The sequence below is a fragment of the Callorhinus ursinus genome, unplaced genomic scaffold, assembly GCF_003265705.2.
Source record: "Callorhinus ursinus isolate GAN/ISIS: 27379988/994484 unplaced genomic scaffold, GSC_fseal_2.0 scaffold9, whole genome shotgun sequence".
Lineage (NCBI taxonomy): Eukaryota > Metazoa > Chordata > Mammalia > Carnivora > Otariidae > Callorhinus > Callorhinus ursinus.
Genome location: NW_027397071.1, coordinates 20,756,508 through 20,767,273, shown reverse-complemented (window position 1 = coordinate 20,767,273; position 10,766 = coordinate 20,756,508).

The window sequence follows — 10,766 nt, the reverse complement described above, 5'->3', positions numbered from 1 at the left end:
ATTTGGGGAAAGAGATGACAGAGTGGAGGAGCTCCTGATATTAAACTTGGAACTCTTTATAATAAATGATTCTTTCTCCCCCAAAGTTGAATCCAAACTGTGATTCTGAGCTTTGCCAAGCCCTGCGGTGCTCCAGTAAAGATATCGAATAGACTATGTTGCTTACGGCTGATGATAGTATAAAGGAGACAATGTTCAAGCTGAATCTGACAAGCTGGAGGAAATGGGTAGGTTTAGTTGGCCCAAGAATATAAGCTCTACGCCATCCACAGAATGACTTAGTATGACTGATACTCATTGTATTGGGTGCCAGGAGACCTGAGTTTGAATCTTGGCTCTGGCATTTAGTAAATATGAAATTTTCAACTTCAGTTTTCTAAACTGGACATAACAATATCTATCTCGAAAAGTTGTTAAGGAGTTGACAAACAAAAGCCTAATAATTTGTGGCAAAAAGTAGGCACTCGAAACATCTTATTTCCATCTTCTCCAAAAACCTTGGCTCCTCCACTTCATAGAGCTTTTCCCCTCTTTGTGGTTAGTAGAATTCCTCATCTGCGCATCACATTTGGGCACACAATCATGGAAGCACTGAAAGGAATAGCCCTTCATTTTATGTGACTGTATCTTCTTTTCTGAAAAGATGTTAATTTCTTTGAGGTCAGGGGCCGCACTTTATCCTTCTACTGCTCTATCTACCACCTATCCCCACAAGTATATCAGGTATAGTGTACTGATAAACGCTTGTTGAATTGAATTAAATGTTTTCCTCATCCTTTTCTCCCTCTCCTTCTGCTATTTTTGACTACTAATTTATGCATGCATTTTTGGTCCAGTTTAAGTTTTAAAATATATGGTATAGCCTTGTCTAATTATAAACTGAAGATTTGTATCTACAATTATACACATTGTATAATTGTAGACAATTGCACAACACTAAATTAAAACAGCAACAATATATTTACAAGAAAATATATCAATAGCACTGAGCACTAATAATAGCCCATGAGGCATCCAACAATAACAGGACAACTATTGCCTTCTCAACAGACTTTCTACAAAGCGATGAGCTCACTCTGCTCTGCACTGAAAAGGTTACTCAATTTTTCTAGATAGGTTAACAGAAATATCTTTAAAAAATGACTGTGTATATTTGGCACAAATGACCTGCACTACTTCACTGAAACCAACCAATCGATAGCGTCAAAAATAGTTCTCTTAAAAAAATAAGTTTTACCACCCAGCACACATGCCAGTGTGCTTGGGCTACATGACACTGAACAGTAGCACTGAAATCAGGCCTCGGAGTTTGGGATACTAAATCTAAGTTGGGCATGTTAGTTATGCACACTGTTTTGGCTCAGTGGGGACACCAACAAATTGGGCCCATATATGCACAGGCTGAGGTGAGGGCCAGTCAGGGGTTATGTAAAGAATAGAACCACCAGTGGAAGAGGTTCCCACTTTCAACACTTGGCAGAGATCAACAACAGGCCTCACATTCCCAATTTCAATAGACACACCAGTTTTAATCTTACTCTAGCAGAGATGGCTGTCTGCCAAAACGTGCCCTCTCTTCCAGAATTTAGAGTTGTTTCTGGGAAATGAACTATATCTCAGCCTCCCTTGCATCTAGGTGGACCTATATGATTGGTTCTGTCCAGTGGAAGTTGAGTGGAAATGTTGTGTAATACATTTGGGCCAACATAGTTAAGAAGCAAGTGTACCATCTTCTCTTTGCCTACCTGCTAGATGGATGCCAAAGACGCCAAGATACTAGGGGATGCACAAGCGCAATGGATAGGTTCTGCATCTCTGGATCACCAGAGTGGAGGAAAGTTGCCTGATCACCGGGATTATCTAGTTTAAATGATTAGGGTTAATAACTTATTGTGTTAAGTTACTAAAATTTGAGTTTTCATTTGTTACAGCACTCTATCTTACGCTAATACATTTATTAAATCTCTGTACTGCATTTTACACTGCTGATTGTGTTTTCCTTGATATTTGCTACTGCCTGTAGTGATTTCCTCCTTTCTTTGATCCCGCTACAGTCCTGAGTCCTTTTTCTCTACCTCCCCCCTTTAAAGCTGCCATCCTTAGCCCACGGTCTGTGTTGTCTGCCTCCCCACCCCCAGGCAATCCCATGACAGCTTTAAGGCATATTGTTCATTTCTGAATTTTACCTCTTGTCTAATTTTTAGCCTGGCATATTCAAATGCCCATTGAACTTCTTCTCCTGGGCATCTGACTGACATCTCAAACTTAATTTGTCTGAAACTGAAATCAGCATTTTTCTCCTTTCCTTCCCTTCTACCCCAAGTGCACCCCCTACTGCATTCTCTCAGTAAATGGCACCATTATTATCTCAGAAAAGAACACTGAAAATCATCCCAGACTCCTCTTTTTCCCTAATTTTCCAATAACCGGTGCATTTTTTTCAGGAATTTTACTGATCAAATAGTTTGTGAATCCATTCTGTCATCTCCACCCTAAATAATACTGCCCTGGCTCTGGGTCCCATTATTTTTCACCTAGGCTGCTCCAGAACACAGTGATGAGTCCCATAGACTTTGGGATCTTTGATGAAGTTTGAACTCTGCAACTAGTTCTTAGCTGTATGATCTAGGGAAGCTAACACAGTGCTAAACTCACTCCTTCCCATCTGTGAAATAGAAATATTTCTATTTCATAATAGAAATATAGTACTAGCATATTCTAGAATAGAAATATACTACTAATACTTTCCAAATGAGGTGTTATAAACAATGAAGGAAATTAGGTATAGAGAGACTTTAAGACAGCCTGGAAGAGAGTAAGGGCACCATAATGTTAGCTATTTTGGTTGGATACTCAATGCTTCTAAACTCATCTCCATGAATCCACCCTTCATAAGGGAGTGATCTCTCTTAAATGTGAATTCTGCCATCTTCCACCCTGCAATGTGGATAGAAAGGAAGAGGTTGGGCATGAGAAATATTCAGAGGTAGAACTGATAGGAATTGGAAATTGATTAGGGTGATAACTGGTATTCACTTCTAGAAATATCTATATCAAAATACATTAATTGGAAAAATTTGCCTTTGTGAGTAAATTCAATGTATAAAAAAATCCTTCATTTCTTTTTATCTTCTCTGGATTGGGTCTGCGCATTAAAAACTCAAGTACTAAATTAGTGATTATCTAAATTTAGCATAAACCATACTCACTGCATAATGGCCAACCCATTTCTTTACTTACAGTATATGCATGACAGCTTAAAAATAGGAAATTCAAATTAACCAAAATTTCCCACTAAGAGAACATAGTATGAGGAAAGCTCCAAGTATAGTATATTTTAATTCTCATTACCACTCTTTCCACACACATCTCATCCCAGTAACATTTTCCTCTCCTTTTTTTATCTCATCCACAGGATATCCTGAACAGACAATGAGAGCATTTGGAAGATAAGAAATACATGGGTGATTAGAGTGGAAATAACTGAAGAGGGATAAAATCAGGAGTGACTATATATCTACCATGTGCCAGACAATGGGGATGTCCTTCACATATGTTGTCTCACTTAATTCTCAGAACAAAAAATAAATAATGAAATAAAATAAAATATATGGTACGTATGTACCACGTACCATGAGGAATATAAAATTCCTGTTTTACAGAAAAGAATCTCAATGAAGCTAAGCTACTTGCCTAAGTCATACAGGAAAAGTATTTATTTGCCAGGATTTTAATCTACTTTCATTTGACATCAAAGCCCATCAGTACTGTACTGTTATATCCAAGACATCCAAACTGTTTTTAAAAATCTATAAAACTATGTATTTGACCATTCTGTACTCCTTTAATATGTATATGAACAAAAAATAAATGAAAGAAAGAAAAAGAAAAGGAAAGTACAGTTTGTGGGTAGCCACTTCTCACATTGTCACATTGTTTGTGTCTACACGGGAGCTGAAGCTGTGAAACACAGAAACTTCTCTGGGGAAGAAACCAGTCACAAAAAGGCACCAGAAGCCCCAATAATACACACTCATATCCCAGTGAGAACATCCTCCATTCTTCACGTCCTTCCCACTGGATGAAATAAATATCCCCCAGCTTCCTGTAATTTGGGCTTCAGACTCAGGAGAGTAAATTCACATTCTTCTGTATCTGTGCCATAGAGGGAAGGAGTTCTATAAAGCAGGAGAAAACAAATGATTGGTGAATAATTTTTTTTTTAATCAGATTCTTTCTGAGACACTGATCTCATTATTTGTTCACCAGACGAGCTCCCACTAAATCTATTCACAATTTAAAAAAAAAAAAAAAAATTACCCAGCTAGTAGTATTGAACTGTGCCTTAATTAGGGCAGCCAAGAATGTCTTGTATAATTAACTGGGCTTTGTTTATAATTATTTCCTTGTGGTTAGAACTGTTTTCTGCGTGTAACTGGGGCAATGCTAATAGTAACGCTAACCTTTGATTTTCATACGAGAGTAACTGAAGGACAGGCAGAAGATACAAGGCCAGACCTGGGAAAGCAAAACCAAGAGACATGAAACACAGGATTTCTTTTTGCCTTCTGTTTTGCCTCAGGATGAACACAGTCTCCTTAGCCTCTGACCCAATCTGACATCTGGGCTCCTTTATCATCTGTCAAGTTAAAGAAACTATTCCTTCCCTTTTGGAAAATGGAGTGATGCCTTTTCTTATCAAGGTCCATGTGCTAGGTTTGCTCCCTCTAGATCCATTCTCTGACCTCCCAGATCCAGCTCTGTAACCTGTTGGATGACGTCAACATTCTTTGACTTCCCATTAAGTTTGACCCAATAGGGAACCCTAGCAAGAGATCTGGAAGGAGAAAGGAAGGGAGGGATAGAAGAGAGTGATGTCTCAGTGTTTATTCCCCAGGCCCCTTCTTTGCAGAGTTATCTTGGGCAGACTGTTTCTAATCCCTAAACCAATGTATTAGCTCCTATAAACAGCCTTCTCCAAGTGGCCACTCTGTCTATGGACTCTGGCAGTCACTCTCTCTTGTTTTTTTTTTTTTTTTATCACTTATCTCTAAGTTTGGTAACAGAACACTGTTGTTTCACTTGTTGAAAATACTACACTATCTCATGTGGTTACCCTACACACTACCAAAACTTTGTAAATAGTCCTTATTAAACTCTCTTCAAATTATCGTAATTTGAGTTAACCTCTATTCCTGGCTAGCAAAATGGACACAGCCTGGATTTGTAACACCATGTACTCCTGCCCACATACACCCCTTTATGCTCTAGAAGACTACAGGAATGGTAGGATTTTTAGTTATAAGGAATTTGGAAATTCACCAAATGAGTAATTAATCAACAGTTTTCAATGTGCTAGCATGTGGTTGGGTGAACTCAGGCCCTTGGTCAAATATTGTCCAGGTCATGATGAATAACAACAGGAATAGATACTGACAAAGTAGAAATTGCTTTTATTTTTCCTGTAAATCTCGCTCACTATAGTTGGTGCAGTTAGCATATGAATCTAAAAACCCTATAAATTCTTATCACATTTCTTCTGCTTGATGTTTCAGACACACTTTCCTAGAAAAAGAGGTCAAAGAAAAAGAATTAGAATAGAAATAATGATAAATAAACTTTATCAAATACATTACTTTTTGATCACTCTAGGATGTGGGACAATTTGTTAGGCATCTAGGTTCCTTCCTGCAGGTGGCTCACAGCCCAGTGTGGGAGACAGACCACTGAAGAGTATAAAAGAGAGCAAAATTATTATTATTATTTTTTTAAGTAGTAAAAGTTGCCTTAAATGACTTGACAGAGAGGATAGCCATGAAGGCAAATCTGGAGGAATCCTGTCAGGTGGATCAAGTAAAGGATGGGAATTCCAGACAGAAAAAGAGCAATGTCAAAGGAAAGGAGGCATTAAAAAAAATACAGTGTATAAGAATTGCGAGGAGGGCAGAGGCTGCTGGGAAGATGGCGGAGTAGGACGTCCCTGTGCTGACCTCTTGCCGCGTGGCTGCCTAGAGAGCACCCACGGCGGCATAAATAACCCAAAAAGCAGCCCGAAAACTGGCAGAACAGACTCTCCGCAGCCCGGCATAGACAAGAGGCCACAGCGAAGCAGATCCACCCCCTCTGATCGCTCTTGGCAAGATCCCGTCAAAGTGGTGCCACAAGCCTGGCAGTGTGTGCGTGGCCCAGACAAGGTAAGCACCACTCCGGAGTGAGTCCTGCCCCAGGGAGAGAGGAAGATAACCACACACCTGTCTGACTGTGACCCCAGCAGTGGGCTGAGGGCAGGCAGCTGGTCTGACTGCAGGCCCCACCCACCAACAGAAGCTTCTCCGGGGACGACACAGGGACAGTGCCTGCAGTTTGGTGCTACTGCATCTCTGGCAAACATCTGGTCTGACTCGACTCAAGCCCGAGGCAGCCCCGGAGCAGCCCACTAACACCACGGGCACCAGACTCTGCCCACAACAGGCAGGGAGCCATCTCAGACAACTGGACTGAAGGCAAACACATCCCAGCCACAACGGTAGGACACCCCCTGGAGCAACACACATAGGAGACACCCCCTGAAGCACCAGCTTCTGGGGAACAGACATTGCACTGCAGGACCTCTTCTTCATAGAGCCACTACTTTCAAGTGCAGGAGACGTAGCTGACTTTCCTAACAGAAAAACAGACAACGCAAGAGACAGAATGAGGAGACAGAGGAATGTGTCCCAAATCAAAGAACAGGACAAAATCAGAGCACGAGACCTAAGCGAAACGGAGATAAGTAATATGTCTGATAGCGAATTTAAAGTAACACTCATAAAGATTCTCGCTGGAATTGAGGAAGGACTGCAGGACTTCCTTGAGACCCTCCACCAAGAGCTAGGAGATGTAAAAAAGAACCAGTTAGAGCTATTGGATTTACTAAATGGAAATAAAAATAGACCATCTGGAATAAATAGCAAGCAAGAGGAAGTAGAAGAAAGGACCAGCCACCTGGAGGACAGAGTCATGGAAAGCAATCAAGCCGAGCAGATGAGAGGGGGGAAAAATACACAGAATGAAAATAGACCCAGGGAACTGAGCAATGCTGTCAGGCCTAACAGTCGCATGATAGGGATCCCAGAAGGAGAAGAGCGAGGAAAGGGGGCAGAAGATTTGTCTGAAGAAATAATAGCTGAAAACTTCCTGAATCTGGGGAAGGAAAGAGAAATCCAGATCCAGGAGGCACAGAGAGCCCCCAACAAAACCAACCCAAAGAGGTCTGCACCAAGACACAAAGTAAATAAGACAGCCAAAAGTAGTGAGAAAGAGAGAATTTTAAAAGCAGCAAAAGGAAAGCAGGTACATACAAAGGAAACCCCATACGGCTATCAGTGGGTTTTTCAGCAGAAACTCTGCAGACCAGAAGAAAGTGGCATGATAGATTCCAACTGCTAAAAGGAAAAAATCTACAGCCAAGAATACTCTATCCAGTAAGGCTTTCGTTTAGAATAGAGGGAGTGATCAAGTTTCCCAGAAAAACAAAAATTAAAAGCAAAACCAGCCACATCCCTGTCACACACAATGCCATCGGCCTGTGGGTCCCAAATTCACGGTCCAGCCGCCCTCCTGCCCGAGTCAGTGTGCACGGCCTGCCACCTGCTAAATGCCAAGTCAACACGCCTTCACCTCAGATTGCCAAGGGCTCAAGTTGACACTGTTCCCCTCAAATTTCAGCCCCTGTACCCAAGTTTGTGCACAAAAGTGGGAATAATTATAACAGCAGAATGAAGCAACCCAAACATCTATTTCTGTGGAATACAGAATGGATAAAAGGAGTGTGCTAGGCTGAGAACATCTCCAAAAAGCACATGAACAATACATACAGCATGATTCTGGTTAGTTAAAAAAAAAAAACCAAAAACCTGGGAGGAATAAAACAAGATGAAACTAGAGAGGGAGACAAACCATAAGAGACTTCTTAAGCATAGGAAAGAAACAGGCTTGCTGGAGGGGAGGTGGGGGGGATGGGGTGACTGGGTGGTGGGATGAAGGAGGGCACGTGATGGAATGAGCACGGGTGGTTGTATGCAACTGATGAATCACTGAACTCTAAAACTAATAATACACTATATTGTTAATTAATTGAACTTAAAATTAAAAAAAAAGGAAACCCCCCCCAAAAAAAAAGAATTGCGAGTAGTTTGTTACACAAAAAAAGACAGGTTTTAGCAGTGGAAATTTGATAGAGCATACGATTCAAGAGGGAGAGTGTCTAAGGATGAAACTAGAAAACTCCAAGATAGTGAAAAAATAAAGTTCCTACCAAACCAGCACAGCCTAATGAAGTCTTCATATAGCTCTAGATGTTATTCTATAGACAATGATGAACCAATGAGTTTATTTTTAACAGAATATTTATGTGACTAAGTTTGTTTTTAAGAAATATAATTTCAGGGAAAGCATATTAGGACCAAGAAAACAATTATAAATATAATTAAAAAGTCACGTTAGCCTAACCCAAGTTGAAAATTCTTGAAAGGACTAAATAAATTGATAAACATCTAGGAGAGAAAAGACCCAAATTACCAATATCAGTAATGAAAAGGGGGGCAAAATTAAAAATCTCCTATAGATATTAAAAAGATCAAAGAGAATATTATTAAAGTCTTTGAAAACTGATATGAGAAGAAAGAGAAAATCTGAATAGTCTCATTCTGTCAAAGAAATTGATTTCATATTTGAAGACATGGCAAATCTTTAAGCCAACATAGCTTTACTGGTGAATATTTCCAGGCAGTTAATGAAAAAAATCACACAAATTGTACACAAACACTTGCAATTTTTTTTAATTATCAGTGCAGTAAGACAAGAAGAAAAGATATAAGAATTAAAAGTAATAACATAATTGTCACTATTCATAAATTACATATTGTTGAACATAGAAATCCAAATTAACCTTCATAAACTGTTTGACTTACTAAGCAAAAATATAGGGTCAGTATATAAACATTAATTGTATCTCTACATACTAGCCCCCCAAAAGAATAATTTTATGATACTATTAACAACAGCATCCGAAACACCGTAAAGAAATTAATCTAACAAAATTATGTAAGACTGCTATACAGAAAATTATAAAGCTTAACTGACAGAAGCTAAAGAAGGCCCAAATAAATGGAAGATTATCCCATGCTTATGGGTGGAAGTTTCAAGGTGGTAGAGAAGCCAGTTCTCCCCAAATTGATTCAATGCAATCTTAATTAGATGTCTAGCATGTTTTTGTGTTTGAATGTGGGAAAAATTACACAAAAATTCTAAAATTTATACGGAAATTCGAAAGACAAAGAGAATCAGGATAGTCTTGAGGCAAAAAAAAAAATCATAAAGTTATAATTAAGATAATGTTGTATATAGACCAAGTGAGTCAGTTGGTCCAATAAAACTGAAGTTGAGTCCAGAAGCGGATTGCTAGGTCAATTGGACATTTCCACAAGGAAAATATATATAAATTTTTAAAGATTTTATTTATTTATTTGATAGAGAGAGACACAACGAGAGAGGGAACACAAGCAGGGGGAGTGGGAGAGGGAGAAGCAGGCTCCCCGCGGAGCAGGGAGCCCGATGCGGGGCTCGATCCCAGGACTCTGGGATCATGACCTGAGCCGAAGGCAGACGCTTAACGACGGAGCCACCCAGGAGTCCCACAAGAAAAATATTTATCTCAACTCTTCCCTTATACCAAGCACAAACGTCAATAGCAAACGATTACAGATATAAATGGAAAGTTAAAATGCAAACATTTCTAGAAGATAATATAAGAGAATATTTTTATGACTTTAGGCTATGCAAAGATTTCTTAAGCAGAGCACAAACAGTTCTAACCAAAAAAGAAAAGATTGATACGTTGAACTACATTTAAATTAATAACTTCCATTTATGAGTTATACCACTAAGACAATGAAATTTCAAGTCACAGAGTAGGAGAAGATATTTTCAAAATATATACCCATCAGAGAACTCATACCTGGAATATAGAAAGAACTGTTACTTAACAATAAAGAAAATACAGTGGCACCTGGGTGGCTCAGTTGGTTAAGCAACCAACTCTTGATTTCAGCTCAGGTCATGATCTCAGGATTGTGGGATCAAACCCTGAGACAGGCTCCATGTTCAGCGGGGAGTCTGCTTGGGATTCTCTATCTCCCTCCCCCTCTGTCCCTCTCCCCACTCATGCTCACACTCTCTCTCTCTCTCTAAAATAAATAAAGAAATAAACACAAATAATAAAGAAAATACAGGGCGCCTGGGTGGCTCAGTCAGTTAAGCGACTGCCTTCAGCTCAGGTCGTGATCCTGGAGTCCCGGGATCGAGTCCCACATCGGGCTCCCTGCTCAGCGAGGAGCCTGCTTCTCCCTCTAACCCTCCCCCCTCTCATGTACTCTCTCTCTCTCTCTCTCATTCTCACTCTCTCAAAATAAAAACAAATAAATCTTTAAAAAAAAAATAAAATAAAAAAAATAAAGAAAATACAGACAGACCAATAGAAAAACAAGCAAAAGATTACAAAAAGGATAGGCAGATGTCAATAAGTACCTGAAAAGATGCTCAGCTTTAATAGTTACTGAGGACATAAATTAGAACCATGATGGGATGCCTCTACAGCTAGAATAGCTGAAATATAAAGGACTGAGTTGTCAAGGATTTGGATGAACCGGAACTCTCATAAACTGCTGGTGGGTGTGTTAATTGGCACAGTGACATTGGAAATGGACAACATCAGTGGAATTTGTTCA